This window comes from Thalassophryne amazonica, chromosome 23, assembly GCF_902500255.1.
Source record: "Thalassophryne amazonica chromosome 23, fThaAma1.1, whole genome shotgun sequence".
Classification (NCBI taxonomy): domain Eukaryota; kingdom Metazoa; phylum Chordata; class Actinopteri; order Batrachoidiformes; family Batrachoididae; genus Thalassophryne; species Thalassophryne amazonica.
This window is the reverse complement of record NC_047125.1, coordinates 2357579-2364024: the sequence shown is the minus strand read 5'-3', so window position 1 is coordinate 2364024 and position 6446 is coordinate 2357579. Positions and strand designations below refer to the sequence as shown.

The 6446-nt window shown below is 40.7% G+C and overlaps 1 long non-coding RNA gene across 1 annotated transcript in view; it reads right to left on the bottom strand.

Annotated features, from left to right (window-relative positions):
• Positions 1-6446, bottom strand: part of LOC117504894 — a 797517-nt gene that overhangs the window by 103296 nt on the left and 687775 nt on the right. The window lies entirely within an intron of this gene.

Sequence of the window (6446 nt, the reverse complement as noted above, 5' to 3'; positions counted from 1 at the left end):
TCAGAAACTGTGAGGCAGATCCGAGTGGACACCATTTGAGAAATTCAGACGGTTTTCGGTGAAAATTTTAAGGGCTGATGAGAGATTATGGAGTGTTACTGTCGCTTTAAGGACAACCCACGGAGCCGGACGGTGCGCCGCACCCCGAGCCGCCGTCGTCAGCCTGTTTCGAGCTGAATACTTCCAAATTTAAGCCTCTGTTGACCCAGGAAGTCGTGAGAGAACAGATAAGTTTCAGAAGAGGTCGGGATCAGCAGTTTTTCCGGACATTCCACTGTTAAAGGAGATTTTGTAATGAAAGACGTGCGGACGGATTCGCGCGTCGGCACCCAGCCGCTCATGGGGTGGCGCCACAGCAAAACACCTCCGTTGGAAGCCTTACAGGACAAATTTGAACATGCCCAGCTGTTAAACAATTTCTCGGATACTCACTCGACTGAAAGCCATCGAAAACCGCCTGAATCTTACGAAAGGTTATCAACACGGAGGTGTTTTTCTGTGGCGCCGTGCGATGAGCGGCTGCCCCTGTAAGTCCCTGTTAGTGAAGTAGGTCAACTCGGAGATGGTAAATTCAAATTATCAGATGGGTAACGAAACATGTAAATACTTGTTCAGTGTTATTTTATGGTAAAAACCAAAGACGTGGAAAAAGCTTTTTTTTTATTCAAGAATATGTAAAAACATCATAGCGTGTCAGGGACACTTTAAAGGACAGGGTAGTGATGCACCAATCTCAGAATTTTATATTATCTCTTGTGTTTTTAATCAGGTTCTTTTTGTCTCTTTCTCTAAAGTTGTATTGGAGCGGTGTTCCCAGCTGGATGCCGTTCTTTCTTCCACCGCCTGCCACGTGCTCTGGGCTCATATTTTTACATTGAAAAGACATTCAAAAGTGAAAGACTTTTCACAGTCTGTTTGTAGACGGTGAATAAACATTTGGGTTTAGACTGTTGTTAACTGGCTTCAATAGTGTCATTTTCCCACAATACAGAGAGTAAATTGTAGCAAATCATAATGTTGGAGCCAAAGAGGTTATATATGAGAACTAGAGTCTGCACTCACACTGACCCGTGTCCCGGTGTCCCGTCGAGATGAGGTGAACATCGAGATTAGGTGCGTCGCGCATGCGCACATCGCTCTACCCAGATTTGAAGACGTCACCCGTCGAGATGAGGTGCGTCGCGCTGCTGCACATGTGGAGATGATGCAACTCGCTCGATGTGCAACTGCGCATGCGCATTTTGTTTTTTTGTTTTGTTTTCCTCTACCCACCACCAAGAAGTGCGCTTCATCTGCAGAAGTGGAGAACAGCCAGTGGAGCAAACCACGTTTTTAAAAAATATATATAGAAACACACTGCTTCACTTTAAATGCACAAGTCCGTTTCAGACGATCAGCACAGATCCTTTCTCTTAAAAGGCTTTATTTTACTCAGCATGTGGCTTTGTAAACTTGTAGCATCGCCTGCTACATTGATTAGCGCTTCCATTAGTTATGGACATGCCCTATGGTCTTCTTCTGGGATTTTTATACATTTACTTGCCCATCAAAATAAGCAAACGTCAAGTAATTTTTTTCAGTGCATGCATGTGCAGTTACGCGAGGCACCTCATCTCGACGGCGCATCTCATCTCGACAGAACACCGGCAAGGAGGTGTGGTCGCTATTTTAATTACGGGCAATTTACTGAGAACCACTCATAGAATTTCAGTTAGTCTCATCAAGAAACAGGCCGGAAAGCTGCGCATGTTGACAATATCCAAGTCAAAATGGCATTTTAAGACGTGTTTTCTGAGTGTGTTCGCCGTGAATCCCCATTGAAAATGCATTAACATCTGGGAACTTAGTCAATATTTTGTCCAGTTAGGAGGTGTCATGTTGCTGTCCATGAAGGGACGTTCACGTTTAGTGGACAGCATTGGGAGTGATCATTAATTGAGCCTTAAAAAGGGAGCATTTTAACACTGAATAAGTGTTCAATAAAATGGTTACAATAAAAAATATGTTGGAAAAAAGGCTTGAAAGTGAAAGTTTATTCAACGTCTAGATGTTGAATAAACGGCCAAAAGCTCTTTGAACATGTGTATCAGATGGTAAAAAGTGCTGCAGAAATTCGGTCCATTAACATTTTGTTTTTGCAAACAGCAACATTACAAAATATGAATTAAATTATTTGGCTTATATATTTTTAATGACTTGTAATGTAATGTAATGAACAAACTCTGGTTATTGGCAACTCTGTTTTGAGAAATGTGAAGTTAGCGACACCAGCAACCATAGTCAAATGTCTTCTGGGGGCCAGAGCAGGCGACATTGAAGGAAATTTGAAACTGCTGGCTAAGGCTAAGCGTAAATTTGGTAAGATTGTAATTCACGTCGGCAGTAATGACACCTGGTTACGCCAATCGGAGGTCACTAAAATTAATATTGAATCGGTGTGTAACTTTGCAAAAACAATGTCGGACTCTGTAGTTTTCTCTGGGCCCCTCCCCAATCGTACCGGGAGTGACATGTTTAGCCACATGTTCTCTTTGAATCGCTGGCTGTCTGAATGGTGTCCAAAAAATGAGGTGGGCTTCATAGATAATTGGCAAAGCTTCTTGGGAAAACCTGGTTTTGTTAGGAGAGACGGCATCCATCCCACTTTGGATGGAGCAGCTCTCATTTCTAGAAATCTGGACAATTTTATTAAACCCTCCAAACCGTGACTATCCAGGGTTGGGACCAGGAAGCAGAGTTGTAGTTGTAGTCTTACACACCACTCTGCAGCTTCTCTCCCCATGCCATCTCCCAATACCCCATCCCCGTAGAGACGGTGCCTGCTCCCAGACCACCAATAACCAGTAAAAATCTATTTAAGCATAAAAAAAAATAATAATAATAATAATAATATAGCACCTTCAACTGCACCACAGACTAAAACAGTTAAATGTGGTTTATTAAACAGTAGGTCTCTCTTCTAAGTCCCTGTTAGTAAATGTATAATAATTGATCAACATATTGATTTATTCTGCCTTACAGAAACCTGGTTACAGCAGGATGAATATGTTAGTTTAAATGAGTCAACACCCCCGAGTCACACTGTCAGAATGCTCGTGGCATGGGCAGAGTGGGAGGATTAGCAGCAATCTTCCACTCTAGCTTATTAATTAGTCAAAAATCCAGACAGAGCTTTAATTCATTTGAAAGCTTGACTCTTAGTCTTGTCCATCCAAATTGGAAGTCCCAAAAATCAGTTTTATTTATCTATCGTCCACCTGGACGTTACTGTGAGTTTCTTTGTGAATTTTCAGACCTTTTGTCTGACTTAGTGCTTAGCTCAGATAAGATAATTATAGTGAGCGATTTTAACATCCACACAGATGCTGAGAATGACAGCCTCAACACTGCATTTAATCTATTATTAGACTCACTTGGCTTCACTCAAAATGTAAATGAGTCCACCCACCACTTTAACCATACTTTAGATCTTGTTCTGACTTATGGTATGGACTTAACAGTATTCCCTGAAAACCCCCTTCTGTCTGATCATTTCTTAATAACATTTACATTTACTTTAATGGACTACCCAGCAGTGGGGAATAAGTTTCATTACAGTAGAGGTCTTTCTGAAAGCGCTGTACCTAGGTTTAAGGATATAAGCAGATAACCCATAAGCTGGAGAGGAAATGGCGTCTCACTAATTTAGAAGATCTTCACTTAGCCTGGAAAAAGAGTCTGTTGCTCTATAAAAAAAAAAAGCCCTCCGTAAAGCTAGGACGTCTTACTACTCATCACTAATTGAAGAAAATAAGAACAACCCCAGGTTTCTTTTCAGCACTGTAGCCAGGCTGACAAAGAGTCAGAGCTCTATTGAGCCGAGTATTCCTTTAACTTTAACTAGTAATGACTTCATGACTTACTTTGCTAATAAAATTTTAACTATTAGAGAAAAAATTACTCATAACCATCCCAAAGACATATCGTTATCTTTGGCTGCTTTCAGTGATGCCGGTATTTAGTTAGACTCTTTCTCTCAGATTGTTCTGTCTGAGTTATTTTCATTAGTTACTTCCTCCAAACCATCAACATGTCTATTAGACCCCATTCCTACCAGGCTGTTCAAGGAAGCCCTACCATTAATTAATGCTTCGATCTTACATATGATCAATCTATCTTTATTAGTTGGCTATGTGCCACAGGCTTTTAAGGTGGCAGTAATTAAACCATTACTTAAAAAGCCATCACTTGACCCAGCTATCTTAGCTAATTATAGGCCAATCTCCAACCTTCCTTTTCTCTCAAAAATTCTTGAAAGGGTAGTTGTAAAACAGCTAACTGATCTGCAGAGGAATGGTCTATTTGAAGAGTTTCAGTCAGGTTTTAGAATTCATCATAGTACAGAAACAGCATTAATGAAGGTTACAAATGATATTCTTATGGCCTCAGACAGTGGACTCATTTCTGTGCTTGTTCTGTTAGACCTCAGTGCTGCTTTTGATCCTGTTGACCATAAAATTTTATTACAGAGATTAGAGCATGCCATAGGTATTAAAGGCACTGCGCTGCGGTGGTTTGAATCATATTTATCTAATAGATTACAATTTGTTCATGTAAATGGGGAATCTTCTTCACAGACTAAGGTTAATTATGGAGTTCCACAAGGTTCTGTGCTAGGACCAATTTTATTCACTTTATACATGTTTCCTTTAGGCAGTATTATTAGACAGCATTGCTTAAATTTTCATTGTTACGCAGATGATACCCAGCTTTATCTATCCATGAAGCCAGAGGACACTTAGCTAAACTGCAGGATTGTCTTACAGACATAAAGACATGGATGACCTCTAATTTCCTGCTTTTAAACTCAGATAAAACTGAAGTTATTGTACTTGGCCCCACAAATCTTAGAAACATGGTGTCTAACCAGATCCTTACTCTGGATGGCATTACCTTGACCTCTAGTAATACTTTGAGAAATCTTGGAGTCATTTTTGATCAGGATATGTCATTCAATGCGCATATTAAACAAATATGTAGGAGTGCTTTTTTGCATTTGCGCAATATCTCTAAAATTAGACAGGTCTTGTCTCAGAGTGATGCTGAAAAATTAATTCATGCATTTATTTCCTCTAGGCTGGACTACTGTAATTCATTATTATCAGGTTGTCCTAAAAGTTCCCTGAAAAGCCTTCAGTTAATTCAAAATGCTGCAGCTAGAGTACTGACGGGGACTAGAAGGAGAGAGCATATTTCACCCATATTGGCCTCTCTTCATTGGCTTCCTGTTAATTCTAGAATAGAATTTAAAATTCTTCTTATTACTTATAAGGTTTTGAATAATCAGGTCCCATCTTATCTTAGGGACCTCATAGTACCATATCACCCCAATAGAGCGCTTCGCTCTCAGACTGCAGGCTGACTTGTAGTTCCTAGGGTTTGTAAGAGTAGAATGGGAGGCAGAGCCTTCAGCTTTCAGGCTCCTCTCCTGTGGAACCAGCTCCCAATTCAGATCAGGGAGACAGACACCCTCTCTACTTTTAAGATTAGGCTTAAAACTTTCCTTTTTGCTAAAGCTTATAGTTAGGGCTGGATCTGGTGACCCTGAACCATCCCTTAGTTATGCTGCTATAGACGTAGACTGCTGGGGGGTTCCCATGATGCACTGAGTGTTTCTTTCTCTTTTTGCTCTGTATGTACCACTCTGCATTTAATCATTAGTGATCGATCTCTGCTCCCCTCCACAGCATGTCTTTTTCCTGGTTCTCTCCCTCAGCCCCAACCAGTCCCAGCAGAAGACTGCCCCTCCCTGAGCCTGGTTCTGCTGGAGGTTTTCTTCCTGTTAAAAGGGAGTTTTTCCTTCCCACTGTCGCCAAGTGCTTGCTCACAGGGGGTCGTTTTGACCGTTGGGGTTTTTTTCTGTAATTATTGTATGGCTTTTGCCTTACAATATAAAGCGCCTTGGGGCAACTGTTTGTTGTGATTTGGCGCTATATAAATAAAATTGATTTGATTTGATTAATGTCACTATAGATGTGTTCATATCATATTTGATGACTTCTGACATCTTATTTGAGTGCCATGTAAGTAGTAATAATCATCCATCTTCTGTACCCGCTTACTCCAATTAAGGGTCACGAGACCCTTACATGCAGGTCTTTGGATGTGGGAGGAAGCTGCAGCACCTGGAGAGAACCCATACAAACACGGGGAGAACATGCAAACTCCACACAGAAAGGCCACAGGTAGGAATCAATCTTATGACCTTCTTGCTGTGAGGCAACAGTGTGAACCACTAATCCACCGTGCTGCCCTAAGTAATAATAATACATTTGTAAAGCATTTTAAAATAAAGGAAAAAACTCAGCAAAGTGCTGAACATAGCTGCAGACGAACATGAAACAAAGATCCCCATATCCCAAAATAAAAACAAAAACATTAAATAATTAAATACAACAAGAAAAAAG